This window comes from Bombina bombina, chromosome 7 (assembly GCF_027579735.1).
Source record: "Bombina bombina isolate aBomBom1 chromosome 7, aBomBom1.pri, whole genome shotgun sequence".
NCBI lineage: Eukaryota > Metazoa > Chordata > Amphibia > Anura > Bombinatoridae > Bombina > Bombina bombina.
In genome coordinates this window covers 457,647,281-457,667,325 of record NC_069505.1, presented here as the reverse complement: position 1 = coordinate 457,667,325, position 20,045 = coordinate 457,647,281, and positions in this window count along the sequence as shown.

Here is a 20,045-nt window from a genome sequence, read left to right as displayed (position 1 = left end):
TATTGGAGTTGACATAAATGAATGTTGATAGTTAAAGTCGCTTGTCTGCAGTAATTTGGACGTCTTTATTTAAATTATTTGTACATGGAGGAGAGAATGGTTTTTGCTGGTGTACTTCAGGGAGAGAACCTCTCCGGTGTATATTGTATTTTGTATTCTAGGTGCTTAGGAAGGGAGTTTAGTTAGTTATATATTTTCCTCAGAGAAGAATGGAGAAGGAAAGGACTCCTATTTCTCAATTTCTTCAATCTATTGATGAATATCTGGGGACCTAATATGGCGGATTCTGTCTTCTGTTCTATCAATCTAGAGCATGCAATCCAGCTAGTGTGAAAACACATGCTTTTATTGGTATGCTTTTGCTTGATAAGGATATTTAATGGTAAATTCATTTTATGCATCATCTATAAGGAGTAGCATTTGCTGTCTAGTCTTTTCGTAAAGACAGCAAGTGTGACAGATCCTCTTTGTGATTTAATCCCTTGGGGAAAAGGCAATCCAATGTAAAGATCCATTTGGATTCATTGAATAGCAGTTTCTTCTCGTAGTTTCCTCCTCGCCAGTTTTTCTCTATCTTTTGTATCCCGAAGAATTTAAAGTCTTTTATATTACCTTTATGGGTTATGGAGAAGTGTCTATACAGTGGCGTGTCTTTATCCAGTTTTTCAATGCATAATATATGCTCCCTTATTCTGTCTTTTAGTGTTCTTGAAGTTTGTCCTACATATTGTAGGCCGCATGGGCAGAATATTATGTAGATGACTCCCTTATCTTGACACCTGATGAGGTCTTGTATCTTGTGTTCATCCCTCTTGTTATGTCCAAAGAATTTGTTCGTTTTGACTCCACTCCTACAGGCCTTGCAGTTCGGGCACGGGAAGAAGCCTTTGATTGCTTTTCCCTGGTAGTTTGTGATAGCCTTTCTTCTGTTCTTCAGGACAGTCGGGGCCAGTATGCCTTTTAGGTTATCGGTTTTTCTATATATAAATCTCGGTTGAGATGTCAGTTTTTCGCCGATCACATCATCTTCTTTTAGGATGACCCAGTGTTTCCTGATGATTCTTTCGAGTATATGTCTGTTAGAACTATATTCTGTTATCATCGGTACATTTATGCTACTGTCTTCTTCTCCTATTGTCGTTTTTGTCTTGTACTTCAGCAGACTGTTTCTGTCGGTTTTGCCAACTTCCTCTATCTTTTCCACCAGATTTTCCTCCTTGTACCCCCTTTCTAGGAATCTTCCTTTTAGTATATCTGCTTGTTCAACCCATTTGCTGTGATTGGAACAGTTTTTTCTTACCCTTAGAAGTTGTCCTTTTGGAATGTTAGCCTTCCAGGTGGGGTGGTGGCAACTCATACTGTGAATGTAGTTGTTACAATCTACTTTTTTGAAATAAGTAGATGTTTCAATCTTGCCGTTTTTCACCTCTATTGTAAGATCAAGGAAGTTTATTTTGTTATAACTATATTCAAACGTGAACTTGAGATTTCTCTGATTTTTATTCATCACGTCAATGGTATATATTAGATCTTCGATTGACCCCTTCCAGACGATAAGAATATCGTCTATATATCTTGAGTATAGAACCAGGTCCGCGCCTGCTGGGCATGAGTCCCAGAATATTTGTTCCCAATGGCCCATATATAAATTAGCGTAGCTAGGCGCGAACCTGGTCCCCATTGCTGTTCCGCAAATTTGTCTAAAGAATGTGTTGTTGTTATAAAAATAGTTGTGACTCAGGATGTATTTTATGCTTTCTAGTATGAAGATACGTTGTCCATCAAGTACTTCAGGATCTTTTAGTAGAAAATAATTCACTGCTTCTAAGCCTGCCTCATGTGGGATGCACGTGTAGAGCGATGTAACGTCGCATGTTGCTAGTATGTAGTTTTCATCCCATACTAGCTTATCAAGTGTGGATAGTACTTGAGTCGAATCCCTCAGGTACGATGGGAGCCTTGTGACATATTTTTGTAGGTTCCTATCAACGTACTCCGAGAGGTTGCTAGACAGGGACCCTATGCCCGAGATGATAGGTCTTCCTGGCGGGTTTTTTAGGGACTTGTGAATCTTGGGTAATTGATAAAAGACCGGAGTGATCGGATGTGATACTTTGATGTAGTTAAATTCTTTTTCATTCAGTATCCCCTGTGTTTTGGCTTCTGTTAGTAGAGCTTCCAATTCTGTTTTGTATCTTTCCACAGGGTTATTTCGGAGTTTTTCATAAGTCTTCTCATCATCTAGAATTCTCTTACATTCATCCTCATACCTTTCTTTATCCATTACGACAATTCCGCCGCCTTTGTCTGCCGGCTTAATTATCAGTTTGTGATTTCTTTCGAGTTTTCTTATAGTTCCCATTTGTGATCTTGTTAGGTTATGTTTTATCTGTTTTGTCTTTCTTGAGTTGAGGTTTTTGATGTCTCGGCATACATTTGCCTCGAAGGTTTCTATCGCTGTGCCTTTGCTGCTTACCGGATAGTAAGTTGATCTGGGTTTGAGGTCTGTATGTATGTAGTAATCCTCTGATGATTGCCTTTGCTGGATAATGTTTCTTTCAAGTGGTGTTCTTGAAAAATGTCTCTTTAATGTTAGCTTTCTTACAAATTCCTTTATCCCTATAAAGGTTTGGAATTTGTCCATTCCTTTTGCTGGAGCAAAATTAAGACCATATGATAGTACTGATACTTCTTCCTCTGACAATGGTTTGGAACTGAGATTATATATTCCCTTATTCTTTGGGATAGTCGGTTCTTTGCTGGTACTACTGTGGCATGATGTAGTCTTTTGTCTTTCTTTTCTTTCTTTAGCCTTTCTTAATTTCGCACCTCCTCTATTGCCTCGATGGGTCTTCTTTTTTGGTTTGGGCTTCTTGACTCTTCTAGCTCTATGTTCTTCCTCTTCATTGTTATTCTCTCTTTCTCTTTTTCCCGGGGGGGTTGGGGACTTCCCCCTAAAAAAAACTTGGTCAGCAGTAGACATATTTGGGTTTGTGATGTTGCCTGGATTCTGGTTACCCTTATGAGGTTGGGATATATGGGTGCCTTGTCGTTGTTCTCCCTTAGAGTCATTCCTTTGTCTTATGTCGCTATGATTTGTATGATACATGGGGGGGTCTTCTCTCCAGCTTTGTCTCCGATATGTGTTCCTATGATTCATAGGCGTATATTGATCATAGTTGGATCTATGATCGACATAGTTGTTTCTTCTACCATAATCATGGTTGTACTGTGTATGGTCGTTGAATGAAATTCTCCTTTCAAAGCCGTTCCTTATTGGGGAGGCCCCTCCATCTCTTTTTTGGTTGTTGTATCTATAGTTTGTGTTATACCTTCTCATATTATAATTTGACTGGTAGGTCCTTCTTTCCTGGTTGGGGTATCTGTTAAATCTTTCCCCTTCCGATCTTGGTTCCCGTTCATATCCTCTCAAGTCATAGTTGTCTCTGCGGGTATGATACCTTCTCTCATTTTGGTTATGCCAGTATCTTGTTTCGAATGGTATCTCCTCCCTTCTTGGGCCTCGATATCCCCATGTCCTCCTTTGTGGGAAGTGTTCTTCTCTGTCCCCTCTATGTAAGTTGTTAGGTCCATCATAAGGGTATCCGTTTCCTCTTGAGTTTTTCTTAGTCTCTGACCAATTATCTCTATTTTTTATATTAGAGTAGCTTTGTTCCTGATCAGTGCCTTGATCTATCATGTTTTTATTATCTTTGTTTTGTGTTTCCTCCATCTCTATGAGGTTTGACTCATTTTGTTTTTTCATGTTGAGTTCTCTATTTAGTTTCTTGGTTTTCTTAGTAATTATATCGTCCCTAATTTTCTTGATTATTTTTACAAGGCTTTCTTTCTTTTCTATAAGTTCTTTTGATTCTGAGTCTGTTAGGTCTATGTTGTTTAACATGACTTCATCATCTTTAATTTCGCTGTCTAATTTCTTGATTAGGGACGTTCTGTATTCTATGATTAATCTAATTAGTTGTTTCGATGCGTCTAGAAGAATCTCAGCCCATTTATCTGCAAATTGTGGATCTACTAGCTGGAATGCACAGTCTTTCTTAATACATAAGCCTTTGGGAATTATCTCTAGTTCCAGACATTTATTCAAATAGGATATTTCAGCTTTATATCTGACTTCTGATGTGAGAAGTTTTTCTAGATTTTTAAAAATAGAGGCGATGTCTAGTCTTTCTGGATCTGTCTGAGTGTCAGATAATGTTGTTGAGATATTAAATGTAATATCTCTTCTTAGTGTCACTAGTGCATCCATATTATCTCCTCTAAAGTTAAGACAAGGTTAGAGAAAGACTATTTAGAAGTTATATGAATGTGATAGAGGAATTGGGTTGTTAATTGATGTGTTATATAACCTTTGGTGAAAGCCCTCTTAGGTATCTTAATATAATCGTGAAAATTGTTACTGCTGCTCAGGATACAAACTAGGTGTATAGGGAATCTTAAAACGTGTGTGTGGTAGACCGAGCGCTAGTATTTTACAGCCTTATGCTCACTGGCAAAAGTCCCCTAGTGGACTTGGGATGTGATTACAATTGTGTGATATAGTGAGCGCTGGGAAGCTTAAAAGGACTGTGAGGTATGGATATGTTAAAAATGGAATGTATTTATTACAGTTAATATACAATGAAAATACAATATAATACATACAAATTAAAAAGCTTCTAAAATTCTTCCTAAAATCTCTATGGATCCATGAGATATAAGTCTTAAGGATATAGTGTTACCTATATCTGTGGTGTTGGAACAAATATTACGTTAGCTCCGACAACAGTCTAAGACCATAGTATTATGGTCTATAAAGTGCAGTTAGGGAGAACAACGACAAGGCGCCCATATATCCCAACCTCATAAGGGTAACCAGAATCCAGGCAACATCACAAACCCAAATATGTCTACTGCTGACCAAGTTTTTTTAGGGGGAAGTCCCCAACCCCCCCGAGAAAAAGAGAAAGAGAGAATAACAATGAAGAGGAAGAACATAGAGCTAGAAGAGTCAAGAAGCCCAAACCAAAAAAGAAGACCCATCGAGGCAATAGAGGAGGTGCGAAATTAAGAAAGGCTAAAGAAAGAAAAGAAAGACAAAAGACTACATCATGCCACAGTAGTACCAGCAAAGAACCGACTATCCCAAAGAATAAGGGAATATATAATCTCAGTTCCAAACCATTGTCAGAGGAAGAAGTATCAGTACTATCATATGGTCTTAATTTTGCTCCAGCAAAAGGAATGGACAAATTCCAAACATTTATAGGGATAAAGGAATTTGTAAGAAAGCTAACATTAAAGAGACATTTTTCAAGAACACCACTTGAAAGAAACATTATCCAGCAAAGGCAATCATCAGAGGATTACTACATACATATAGACCTCAAACCCAGATCAACTTACTATCTGGTAAGCAGCAAAGGCACAGCGATAGAAACCTTTGAGGCAAATGTATGCCGAGACATCAAAAACCTCAACTCAAGAAAGACAAAACAGATAAAACATAACCTAACAAGATCACAAATGGGAACTATAAGAAAACTCGAAAGAAATCACGAACTGATAATTAAGCCGGCAGACAAAGGCGGCGGAATTGTCGTAATGGATAAAGAAAGGTATGAGGATGAATGTAAGAGAATTCTAGATGATGAGAAGACTTATGAAAAACTCCGAAATAACCCTGTGGAAAGATACAAAACAGAATTGGAAGCTCTACTAACAGAAGCCAAAACACAGGGGATACTGAATGAAAAAGAATTTAACTACATCAAAGTATCACATCCGATCACTCCGGTCTTTTATCAATTACCCAAGATTCACAAGTCCCTAAAAAACCCGCCAGGAAGACCTATCATCTCGGGCATAGGGTCCCTGTCTAGCAACCTCTCGGAGTACGTTGATAGGAACCTACAAAAATATGTCACAAGGCTCCCATCGTACCTGAGGGATTCGACTCAAGTACTATCCACACTTGATAAGCTAGTATGGGATGAAAACTACATACTAGCAACATGCGACGTTACATCGCTCTACACGTGCATCCCACATGAGGCAGGCTTAGAAGCAGTGAATTCTTTTCTACTAAAAGATCCTGAAGTACTTGATGGACAACGTATCTTCATACTAGAAAGCATAAAATACATCCTGAGTCACAACTATTTTTATAACAACAACACATTCTTTAGACAAATTTGCGGAACAGCAATGGGGACCAGGTTCGCGCCTAGCTACGCTAATTTATATATGGGCCATTGGGAACAAATATTCTGGGACTCATGCCCAGCAGGCGCGGACCTGGTTCTATACTCAAGATATATAGACGATATTCTTATCGTCTGGAAGGGGTCAATCGAAGATCTAATATATACCATTGACGTGATGAATAAAAATCAGAGAAATCTCAAGTTCACGTTTGAATATAGTTATAACAAAATAAACTTCCTTGATCTTACAATAGAGGTGAAAAACGGCAAGATTGAAACATCTACTTATTTCAAAAAAGTAGATTGTAACAACTACATTCACAGTATGAGTTGCCACCACCCCACCTGGAAGGCTAACATTCCAAAAGGACAACTTCTAAGGGTAAGAAAAAACTGTTCCAATCACAGCAAATGGGTTGAACAAGCAGATATACTAAAAGGAAGATTCCTAGAAAGGGGGTACAAGGAGGAAAATCTGGTGGAAAAGATAGAGGAAGTTGGCAAAACCGACAGAAACAGTCTGCTGAAGTACAAGACAAAAACGACAATAGGAGAAGAAGACAGTAGCATAAATGTACCGATGATAACAGAATATAGTTCTAACAGACATATACTCGAAAGAATCATCAGGAAACACTGGGTCATCCTAAAAGAAGATGATGTGATCGGCGAAAAACTGACACCTCAACCGAGATTTATATATAGAAAAACCGATAACCTAAAAGGCATACTGGCCCCGACTGTCCTGAAGAACAGAAGAAAGGCTATCACAAACTACCAGGGAAAAGCAATCAAAGGCTTCTTCCCGTGCCCGAACTGCAAGGCCTGTAGGAGTGGAGTCAAAACGAACAAATTCTTTGGACATAACAAGAGGGATGAACACAAGATACAAGACCTCATCAGGTGTCAAGATAAGGGAGTCATCTACATAATATTCTGCCCATGCGGCCTACAATATGTAGGACAAACTTCAAGAACACTAAAAGACAGAATAAGGGAGCATATATTATGCATTGAAAAACTGGATAAAGACACGCCACTGTATAGACACTTCTCCATAACCCATAAAGGTAATATAAAAGACTTTAAATTCTTCGGGATACAAAAGATAGAGAAAAACTGGCGAGGAGGAAACTACGAGAAGAAACTGCTATTCAATGAATCCAAATGGATCTTTACATTGGATTGCCTTTTCCCCAAGGGACTAAATCACAAAGAGGATCTGTCACACTTGCTGTCTTTACGAAAAGACTAGACAGCAAATGCTACTCCTTATAGATGATGCATAAAATGAATTTACCATTAAATATCCTTATCAAGCAAAAGCATACCAATAAAAGCATGTGTTTTCACACTAGCTGGATTGCACGCTCTAGATTGATAGAACAGAAGACAGAATCCGCCATATTAGGTCCCCAGATATTCATCAATAGATTGAAGAAATTGAGAAATAGGAGTCCTTTCCTTCTCCATTCTTCTCTGAGGAAAATATATAACTAACTAAACTCCCTTCCTAAGCACCTAGAATACAAAATACAATATACACCGGAGAGGTTCTCTCCCTGAAGTACACCAGCAAAAACCATTCTCTCCTCCATGTACAAATAATTTAAATAAAGACGTCCAAATTACTGCAGACAAGCGACTTTAACTATCAACATTCATTTATGTCAACTCCAATAGGTTTAACAACCTCTTTAAACTAATGCGAGACCTGACCCCCACACGCTTCCTAAAAAGCCTCTTTATTATATGCAAAACCCAATCCTTATTTCATATACTCTTTTACATCCACGGAACAAATTCTAAGTAAACCCCGCATTTTCAACATGTGACTTATTCACACAAATTTCTATATTTGTGATATGTACATATATAACTTTTAGAGAATTTTTAGAGAATTTTCAGAGAACTTTTAACAACTCTAAATGCCCTTGAAGAGATTTTTTACATATTTTACGATTTTTTATGATATTTTACAGTTTCAAATCCCTAGGTATTTGTGAAATACGCACCGATCATAGCACATACAATAATCAGCATCTACACATATACGTTAAGGCTGTTTTGTATATATGCATTAAAGAATCAAACACTGGCTTATATAGACACAATTAGGACAACGATGGACCCCTAACCCATTATATAGTCATGCAGGCCATATAGAAAGATTCCAGACAAGACTAAGGTTCCAAATTAGATAAACATCCGGCAATAGTACAACCGGATAAGAATAAATACACACTTCCGGTAAAAGCGAAACCGGAATTAGCGAGAGCGAAACCGGAAGTAGCGAAACCGGATGTTAAGCTACAGATAAAGGAACCGGAAGGGATAGTAAGTTAAACACCCCGGAAGTGGGGATATCAAAAATAAGATACACCGCCTGATATACATTACATTAGTAAGATAAGAGATGCCCCCAAACAATAACACATACAATATAAATAATAAACACGTATGAAGTGAATCAAATACAGATATCTTTTAAAACATAAGAGACAACAAAAAAACACAAAAAAAAAAAAAAAAAGAAAAACTACATTTCCCATGTAACACTGGGCTAAACAGGAAAGGGCAGACCCCGACTTTTGGCACCAAAATAGAACCAATCACCTATGGTATTAGGGTATAAAGCTCCCAGAGACATACAGACCAGTATTGTCTTGAGAAAGGCCTAGGAGGGCCGAAACGCGTCGACATACTGGTGAGCAAATTTCTGATTTTATTATACCACATCTAGACGTTATTACACTATTGCACTTTATTTCACCCACAGATTAGGAGGACGACTTTGGACCTACCCGTCACATTATTGTACTTTTTTTTTTTTTTTCTTCTGCATTTTTATATTCTACATTTTTTATATATTTTTTATATTCTATTGGAGTTTATTTTGGAAGTTAATCATCTAGGATTTCTTTGAACGCACTTACCCACCATATTTTTTGAACACTTTGATATTTATTTGTGGATTAATTTTTTACAATTTTTGTGGAACACTTTTGCAATTTTTGTGGAACACTGTGATTTTCCAAAGAGACATTTTTTAAGAAACTATTTGAGAGACATAAATTTCTTCATTTTTTCAACAAATTTTATTTCCATTTTTACACAATTGGATTTCTCCTACACTTTTATTTATATTGTATTTCTATCACTTATACTTTTATACTGCATCTGTATTGTTGACATCTGTATTATTGACATTGTACTACGCCAGTTTTGGCCATTTACATCACATCTGCTGTTTGTAAATATCTGTGCTTAAACTGCACTTTATAGACCATAATACTATGGTCTTAGACTGTTGTCGGAGCTAACGTAATATTTGTTCCAACACCACAGATATAGGTAACACTATATCCTTAAGACTTATATCTCATGGATCCATAGAGATTTTAGGAAGAATTTTAGAAGCTTTTTAATTTGTATGTATTATATTGTATTTTCATTGTATATTAACTGTAATAAATACATTCCATTTTTAACATATCCATACCTCACAGTCCTTTTAAGCTTCCCAGCGCTCACTATATCACACAATTAAAACCTTTGATGCAAAAAAGGACAGCCAAGGGGTTAATGAGACTATTGAAATCCTGGTGATCCATCAAACTGATGTTAGACACTGCTGTATAAAGTTTTCTAATAAATACAGGGCAACACCCCCACCCCTCCTATGTATACAACTAATATGCACATTAAATCTGTATATTTGCACGTGTAGTAAGCATTTGCAGCACATGAGTACTGATCATTACACATACGTCCACACATACATATTTATCTGTCTGGGTATCCATCACATATTCATCCTCAGCAGTCCACAAGTCTATGCTCAGATCTGGACTAACCCATTTCACCAAAAAGGGGGACGCCTATTACAGTTTATTAAGTCTATAATATTATTTGCTTCAGAGTTATAAGTAACGTGCGCTTGCCACATAATTGATCGTATTCTCATCAGCTGTTGTAAGGAGTTTGGGCCTCTAGCAAATGCGCAGTGAGCGCCACAAACCTCCACCAGCTGATTATACGTCACCGGAAGTGACGTAGTATACAAATTCCTATGGTAGACGGTTTATTTTAAGACACAGGCACACAATGCTAACTAAGCACAATGCCTGGAATCCAATAACAGTCCCATCTAATTAAAGCTATAAGATGTTCCTTTTGTATCATATATAAATGTGTATGCTATGCCTAGTTGTTCATGTTTTGTGTGTCTGCATAGAAGTGAATGTTATGTAGTGTGCATATGCTGTGTATGTGGTGTGTGTATGTTTGAATCTATGTGTATGTGTTGTGTGTTTGAATGTGTTGTGTGTCTGCATGTATGTCTATGTGGTGTGTGTATGTTGTGTGACTGCATGTATGTCTATGTTGTGTGTGTATGTTGTGTGTCTACATGTATGTCTATGTTGTGTGTGTATATGTTGTGTGTGCATGTTGTGTGTGTATGTTGTGTGTCTGCATGTATGTCTATGTGGTGTGTGTATGTTCTGTGTCTGTATGTATGTCTATGTGGTGTGTCTGCATGTATGTCTATGTGGTGTGTGTATGTTGTGTGTCTGCATGTATGTGTATGTGGTGTGTGTATGTTGTGTGTCTGTATATATGTCTACGTGGTGTGTGTATGTTGTGTGTCTGTATGTATGTCTATGTGGTGTGTGTATGTTGTGTGTCTGTATGTATGTCTATGTGGTGTGTGTATGTTGTGTTTCTGCATGTATGTCTATGTGGTGTGTGTATATGTTGTGTGTGTATGTTATGTGTGTGTATGTTGTGTGTCTGCATGTATGTCTATGTGGTGTGTGTATGGTGTGTGTCTGTATGTATGTCTATGTGGTGTATGTGGTGTGTGTATGTTGTGTGTCTGCATGTGGTGTGTGTATGTTGTGTGTCTGCATGTATGTCTATGTGGTGTGTGTATGTTGTGTGTCTGTATGTATGTCTATGTGGTGTGTGTATGTTGTGTGTCTGTATGTATGTCTATGTGGTGTGTGTATGTTGTGTGTCTGCATGTATGTCTATGTGGTGTGTGTATGTTGTGTGTCTGTATGTATGTCTATGTGGTGTGTGTCTGCATGTATGTCTATGTGGTGTGTCTGCATGTATGTCTATGTGGTGTGTTTATGCATGTTTATTTGATTGCTTCTCATTGTGTGTGTGTATACTCTGTGTTGCATTGTATTTGAGACTGCATACATGTACCGTGGTAAAGTTGGTTTGATGTTCGATATTTGACAGATTTTCAAACATTAAATGCTCAATAGCACCTCAACGATAACAGCTAGAAACCTTGTGTTAGTCTAGTTTTGAAAGAAAAAATGTGTACAACACTGCACAGGTCTTGTTTTCCTGGCTCCCACAAAAAATAAACAATGGCACCATATGTGTATACGCTGTGGGTGTGCTTGTTTATTTGTATTCTCTGCAGTGTGTCAGGATTTGGGGACAGACGTCACATAAGGCTTCCACTTTGTTTTATATGTAGATTTTTTTATTTAATTTATATTACATAATTTTTGTGATCTTTTTTTAAAAGCCATTTCCTTACTTTTGTGTTGGGGGGGTGCGGACGTCTGTGATGTTGGGGGGTGTCCTTCTTTCCAATTTGGAAATTTTGGGAGGTATTCATTATATACAGATATATAATACTATATAAAGGTTTCCTCAGTAGTACATTCTGTATATTCTCCAGTTCACACGAAATCTCTGTACGGTATAGAGATACATAACACAATACTAAGGTGTCTCTGCTAATATAGATCCCTTCCTGAACGGTAGCGGCTAGATTCTATCCCTCTAAAGGACACTCTGACATCACAGCAGTCACGTGACTGCAGTGATCACATGGTACAGAGAGCTGATTGAGGAAGCAGAAGTACCGGGAGACTCAAATCGATAGGACATTTTTTGCTTTCCTTCTGCTGTCAAGAACTGGTTGTGGGAAAATATTACACATGGGGCCCAACATTTTCTTTTATTCTTTATTTTCTAGGAGAGAAGCTGTTATCTGGGACTGCAGATGAGCAATGGGAAACCACTAAGATAAGTAAACCTGCACTTGTTGTCTGGTTTATGTTTGTGGGGGTATCAGTCATTACATAATTAGTGAAATTCAGCTACAATTGTTAAGCTGTATATTTGAAGCTTGCATTTAAAATGGACATTAATTAATAAGAACAGGAGTTGTTACGGTTACCCTTAGTCTCGCTGAGAGATGGACCGCTTAGTAGCCTGGATCCCTATTGCTAAAGAGGGGAGAAGCTGCTTTCCATAGTATTCTATATGAGTCTCGCAAATATAGAATAATCTCCCTTAGCTGCAGTACCGCTAGGATACCCTTCTGCCCACAAAAACGAGTCAACGCTGCGATTGAGGGTCAAACAAGAACTCAGGACTGGGATGCCCAGCCTGCTTTTTATTAAGGTTACATGCACACAGGGCACTCCCAGGGGGAGAGGGGGGGAAGCACAAAATCCCCCATCACACATTTAGATAGAGAGCACTGTCCTTTGACAGGCCACAATAGGATTACAGTACTTAAGATAACAAGTTTACAAGTTCATCTTATCAATTAGCAGTCTGGCTCCAGAGGTGATTAGACAATAGTTTCTAAAAGCTGAAAAAAAAGAGTTAACTCTTTATGAAATGATACTTGTTACGGTTTTCTTGGAGCCCTTCTTAGGCGCTGGCTTGCTGGTTCAGGCATTGCTGCTGGGAAATAAGCTCTTCACAACAAAATAACTAATGCTTCTGTAACAGTGCTCCCTTTCTGTGGAACACTCTGGCAGACACGGTCTGACCCCTTTTCGGGGCAGACTAAGGCTGTCCAGACCGCTGATTATGCGGGGCTGAGGTCGGTTTGTCTGGACAACCCGTCGGCGTTGCCATTCTGTTTCCCAGGTCTGTAAGTAATGGTGAAATTGAAGGGTTGCAACGATAAGCTCCAACGTAATAGCCTGCCGTTATCTCCAGAGACCCGGTTCAGCCACACCAACGGGTTATGGTCGGTGACCAGAGTGAACTCCTGACCATATAAATAGGGAGTCAATTTCTTTAATGCCCACACCAAAGCCAAACACTCCTTTTCGACCGCTGCATAGCTGACTTCGCGGGGCAGGAGCTTCCGGCTGATGTAGGCAACTGGATGCTCCCCTCCATCTTTGCCTACTTGGCTGAGGACGGCTCCCAGCCCGAACATGGAAGCATCTGTATGGACGATAAAACGTTTGTTAAGGGCTGGGGCCGCCAAGACAGGAGCGTTAATTAGAGCATTTTTGAGAGCCTGGAAAGCCGTTTCACAGTGGGGAGACCACAGGACCTGTCGAGGTAAGTTCTTCTTGGTCAAGTCAGTCAGGGGTTTGGCAAGTGTGCTGTAGTCTGGTACGAACCGTCTATAGTACCCTGCCGTGCCCAGGAAGGCTAGGACCTGAGTCTTAGTGATGGGGGTGGGCCAATTGGCGACAGCTTCTATTTTGGCCGGCTCTGGTCGCTGCTTTCCACACCCCACCCGGTGACCCAGGTACTGTACCTCGGCCATCCCAAAGTGGCATTTTTCTGGCTTCAGAGTCAGGCCAGCAGCCCGGATCTGATCCAGAACCATTCCCACATGAGCTAAGTGGTCCTCCCAGGACTCACTGTGGATCGCTATGTCGTCCAGGTAGGCGCAAGCAAAACTCTGGAAGCCATCCAGGAGCCTATCCACCAAGCGCTGGAATGTAGCTGGGGCATTCTTCATCCCAAACGGCATTACCCTAAACTGATATAAGCCGAATGGGGTGACGAATGCCGACTTGGGGATAGCCTCCGGGGCCAGGGGAATCTGCCAGTAACCTTTGCAGAGGTCAATAGTGGTCAGGTAATTTCCCCTGGCTATACGATCGAGTAGCTCGTCTACCCTGGGCATAGGGTAAGCGTCTGTCACGGTATTTTCATTGAGCCTCCGATAGTCTACGCAGAACCGGGTGGTCCCATCTTTCTTGGGCACCAAGACAACTGGGGAGGCCCAGGGACTATCGGAGGGCTCAATTACCCTGAGCTGGAGCATCTCATCGATCTCCTTCTTCATTCCTGTCCTAACTGCTTCGGGGATTCGGTACGGAGCCTGGCGCAAGGGAGCTTGTCCCGGAGTATCTACCTGGTGGGTGGTTAAAGTAGTGTACCCTGGCTTCGGGGAGAAGGTGAGGTGTTTAGACTGGAGGAGTTGGTTGAGCTGCTCCCTTTCAGTGGGGCTAAGTCGGTCCCCTATCTGAACCTGCGCCACTATACCTGTGGGGAGGCTCTTTTCTAATAGGTCTGGAATGGGTAAACTGTCGGGGTCTTCCTGAGGGGAACAACATACGGCCGTCACGTTCTCTGGCCGCTCAAAATATTCCTTGAGCATGTTTACATGGAATGTCTTTCTAAGATTGTTGTCGTGGCAGCTAGCTATCACATAAGTGGTGTCTCCCCTTTTCTCTACGATCTGGTAGGGACCCTGCCAGGACGCCTGCAATTTGTCTGTCTTCACCGGCTTAAGTACTAACACCTTTTGTCCTATGGTGAAGATTCTCTTTCGGGCCCCCCGATCGTACCATACTTTCTGTCTTCTCTGGGCCAACTGGAGATTAGCCCGCACGGATTTGGCTAATTGCTCCATTCGGTCCCTGAGTTCCAGCACGTATGGCACAATGGGGACACTGTCAGCCTCCATCTCTCCCTCCCAGTGCTCCCGGATCAGGTTTAGGGGTCCCCGTACCTTTCTTCCGTAGAGCAACTCGAAGGGAGAGAACCCTGTCGTTTCCTGGGGCACCTCCCGATAAGCAAATAGGAGGTGCGGCAGGAAGCGTTCCCAGTCTCGGTATTCCTGAGTGAACGTCTTGAGCATTTGCTTGAGGGTCCCATTGAACCTCTCACACAGCCCGTTCGTCTGGGGGTGGTATGGGGAGCTCAGGAGGGACTTAATTTTGCAAACCTGCCAGAGTTGTTGGGTCAATTCAGCCGTAAATTGGGTGCCTCGGTCGGATAGGATTTCTTTTGGAAATCCTACCCGGGAGAACACCTGTACTAGTGCATTCGCTACCGTATCCGCTTGTATGTTGGATAGGGCGACAGCCTCTGGGTACCTGGTAGCGTAGTCCACTACGGTAAGAATGTATCGCTTACCGGAGGGACTAGGGGTAGCCAGTGGTCCCACTAGGTCAATAGCAACCCGGCTGAAGGGTTCCTCTACAATGGGCATATTTACTAGCTGGGCTTTAGGGTGATCGCCTCGCCTTCCTACTCGTTGACACACATCGCAGGTGTTACAGTAAGTTCTAACGTCAGCGTGCACCCCTGGCCAAAAGAACGTGTGAGTAATGCGGTGTAGGGTACGGGTAACGGCTAGGTGGCCTGCTAAGGGGATGTCGTGGCCTATTTTGAGGATTTCTTGACGGTATTTGTGGGGCACTACCAGCTGTCGCCTACGCTGTCCCCTTTTCTCTGTCCAGCGGTATAGTTTCCCTTTTTCCCATAAGAATGTTTCGTTATCTGCCCCGCCCCCTCCGGTCTCTGCTCGTTCCCGGTACTTTTGTAAGGTCGGGTCAGTCTTAGACTCTGCCTCGAAAGCATCTGGGGTGTCCCAGGGTATGGGGCCTAACCTGTCAGGCAAGGTCGGGGTAGGTCTTACCTGTGTCTCCCGCACTGGTGAGAGCTCTCGCTCCGTCCGGGCTTGGGCCCGTGTAGTCACTGGGTCCGCCTCGTTGTTGCATACTGGAGCATAGGCAGAAGTCATGGGGCCCAAATCGTTGCCCAGTAGTACTTCGGCAGGTAAATTATCCATTAGGCCCACGTTCACAGCCCCCTTTCCCGCTCCCCAATCAAGATGCACTTTAGCTGTTGGAATTTTGTACACATCCCCCCCCGCCACTCTAACGGCCACAGTCTGTCCGGATCGCTTGTGCTCTGGCACCAAATGACTCTGTACCAGCGTGATAGTAGCCCCTGTGTCTCGCAATCCCTCGGTAGATCGCCCCTCGAGCCATACCCTCTGCCGATGGTGCTGGCGGTTATCTGAGGCAGCATATACAGGGTCTGCCACGTGAAGCGGCCCCACATATCCCTCCATAGGGGCCTCTTGGTTAACACAGAGGGCCCGGGCCGGACGATAGGACCCAGAGGGGTAATTGTAATTCCTGGGTGTCTGGTGCGTATTAAGGGGGCAGCTAGCCATGAAATGCCCTGGTTGCTTGCATCGGTGGCAAGTCGGTCTGGGACGCTCAGAGCTGTTATTGGGTGGTCCTGAGTGTCGGACGGGCCTTGTGGGCACCGGGGCTCGGAATTCAGTACGAGGGGGTGCACGGTAAACCTCTCTGGGTTCGACCCGTGCTGGAGCTCGGTAGTTCATGGGTTCGTGAAGACGGGAGTCATAATGTTCATCGGCCAATTTGGCTGCTTCTTCTAAGGTAGAAGGCCGCCTGTCTCGCAGCCATTCCTTCCCTTGCTGTTCCATGCCATTATAAAAATGTTCTAAGAGAAACAATTGTAAAATTTCCTCCCCAGTCACCGCTTTACTTCCGCTCAGCCAGTGATTTGCCGCTCTCCGCATTCGGTGCGCCCATTCCATATGGGTATCGTTAGGCTTCTTTTCCGTGCCCCGAAACTGTCGGCGATACGTGTCCGGAGTTACAGCGTACCGTCGCAACAGTGTCTCCTTAACTAGCTCATACTGTGTCACTTCCTCAGCACCCAGAGTACGAAAGGCTTCCAGGGCTCGCCCGGATAGTTTCCCAGACAATATCGTGGGCCACTCTCTGTTGGGAATCTGGTGCAGGGCACATTGCCTTTCGAAGTCCGCCAAATATTCATCAATCCCTGTCTCGCTCTCTAGGAAGGGTCGAAATGCCGCATAGGGTATCTTGGGCCTCCCAGCATTTTCGACAGGGATGATTACCTGCGGGGCTTCAGCATTGCAGTGTGCATTCGCTAGGTTGAGTTCGTGGGCTCGAGTCTCTCGTATATCCTCATCCGCCTCTGCCATCAACTGCTGTACCAATTCCATGGAGGGGTTCGGCCCGTATAATGAGAGCCTTTCCCGAACAATCCTGGTTTTTTCGTCACTAATCGTGGTCGGTGTTTCCGCCATTGTGAAGCTCTGATCCAGTTCGGTCAATTCTGCGATCAGCTCTCTCCTCGGCCGGTTGCTGGCGTACCCCCCTCTGCTTTCAAGTAAATCCTTTTGGGTTGTACGCTTCAATTTTTCGTAAGCGCTCTCCATCCGTTCTGTACCTCTCCTAGGAAATCCAGGAAAATCCCGCCGCTGCCGCCAAATGTTACGGTTACCCTTAGTCTCGCTGAGAGATGGACCGCTTAGTAGCCTGGATCCCTATTGCTAAAGAGGGGAGAAGCTGCTTTCCATAGTATTCTATATGAGTCTCGCAAATATAGAATAATCTCCCTTAGCTGCAGTACCGCTAGGATACCCTTCTGCCCACAAAAACGAGTCAACGCTGCGATTGAGGGTCAAACAAGAACTCAGGACTGGGATGCCCAGCCTGCTTTTTATTAAGGTTACATGCACACAGGGCACTCCCAGGGGGAGAGGGGGGGAAGCACAAAATCCCCCATCACACATTTAGATAGAGAGCACTGTCCTTTGACAGGCCACAATAGGATTACAGTACTTAAGATAACAAGTTTACAAGTTCATCTTATCAATTAGCAGTCTGGCTCCAGAGGTGATTAGACAATAGTTTCTAAAAGCTGAAAAAAAAGAGTTAACTCTTTATGAAATGATACTTGTTACGGTTTTCTTGGAGCCCTTCTTAGGCGCTGGCTTGCTGGTTCAGGCATTGCTGCTGGGAAATAAGCTCTTCACAACAAAATAACTAATGCTTCTGTAACAGGAGTTAATTCGCTTATATTGTCAATATATATCTTAACTACCTTCTTTATGTGCAGGTGTTACTACTACACTATGACACCAAGGGGATTATGGAAAGGAAGGGGTTAATGACTGTTCTGTGTATGACTGATGTGGAATAGTTATAGTATTCTGTGTCACTGGTATGAATGGGCATTATTCTCTATTTCCCTGTGTGTAAATGTCTGTGTGTCTGTCTCCTTATGTATGTGACTGTCTCTGTCTCCTTATGTATGTGACTGTCTGTGTCTCTGTCTCCTTATGTATGTGACTGTCTGTGTCTCTGTCTCCTTATGTATGTGACTGTCTGTGTGTCTTTCTCCTTATGTATGTGACTGTCTGTGTCTCTGTCTCCTTATGTATGTGACTGTCTGTGTGTCTGTCTCCTTATGTATGTGACTGTCTGTGTCTCTGTCTCCTTATGTATGTGACTGTCTGTGTGTCTGTCTCCTTATGTATGTGACTGTCTGTGTGTCTGTCTCCTTATGTATGTGACTGTCTGTGTGTCTGTCTCCTTATGTATGTGACTGTCTGTGTCTCTGTCTCCTTATGTATGTGACTGTCTGTGTGTCTGTCTCCTTATGTATGTGACTGTCTGTGTGTCTGTCTCCTTATGTATGTGACTGTCTGTGTGTCTGTCTCCTTATGTATGTGACTGTCTGTGTCTCTGTCTCCTTATGTATGTGACTGTCTGTGTGTCTGTCTCCTTATGTATGTGACTGTCTGTGTGTCTGTCTCCTTATGTATGTGACTGTCTGTGTCTCTGTCTCCTTATGTATGTGACTGTCTGTGTCTCTGTCTCCTTATGTATGTGATTTTCTCTGAGTCCGAGACACAGAATGACAGACACACAGTGTACTTTTCTGTGTCCCTGTTTGTGTGTCTGTCTCTCCCTCTTTGTCACTTTTCTCGTCACTCTTTTCATACATTCACATTCTCTCTGTCACTTTTTTTTCTGTCTCTCATTTTCTCTTGTCCCTCTTTCTGTTTCACTCTTTCTCTGTCATTTTCTGTCTGTCACCCACGCTGCCTCTCTCCCTATCACTCTCTCTCACTTGATGTCACTCTTTATGTCGCTCTTGTTGTCCATCTCTTGCTGTCACTCTCTCTCCCCCTTGCTGTCTCTCACTCTCTCTCTCTCCCCCTTGCTGTCTCTCACTCTCTCTCTCCCCCTTGCTGTCTCTCACTCTCTCTCTCCCCCTTGCTGTCTCTCTCTCTCTCTCTCTCTCTGTTCCTTGCTGTCTATCTCGCTGTCTCTTGCTGTCTCTCTCTCTCTCCCTTGCGGTCTCTCTCTCCCTTGCTGTCACACTGTTTCTTTCTACCTTGCTGTCTCTCTCCCTGTCACTTGCTGTCACTGTTCCTCTCTGACTATTCTATTTTACTCTCTCGCTGTCACACTCTGTCACTAGCTTTCTCTCTCTTGCTGTCACATTCTTTCTGTCTCTCTCTCTTGCGTATAACACTTGCTGTCACTCTGTTTTTTTCTTCTCTTTTTCTGTCTCTCTCAGCCGTCTCTCTCTCTCAGCTCGCTCTCTCTCTCTCTCTCCTGCCTCTCTCTCTCTCTCTCTCTCTCTCTCTCTCCTGCCTCTCTCTCTCTCTCTCTCTCTCTCTCTCCTGCCTCTTTCTCTCTCTCCTGCCTCTCTCTCTCTCTCTCTCCTGCCTCTCTCTCTCTCTCTCTCCTGCCTCTCTCTCTCCTGCCTCTCTCTCTCTCTCTCTCTCTCTCTCTCTCTCTCTCTGTCTCTCTCTCTCGTCTCTCTCTCTCTCTCTCTCTCTCTCTCTCGTCTCTCTCTCGTCTCTCTCTCGTCTCTCTCTCTCTCTCTCTCGTCTCTCTCTCTCTCTCTCGTCTCTCTCTCTCTCTCTCTCTCTCTCTCGTCTCTCTCTCTCTCTCTCTCTCTCGTCTCTCTCTCTCTCTCGTCTCTCTCGTCTCTCTCTCTCTCTCTCTCTCC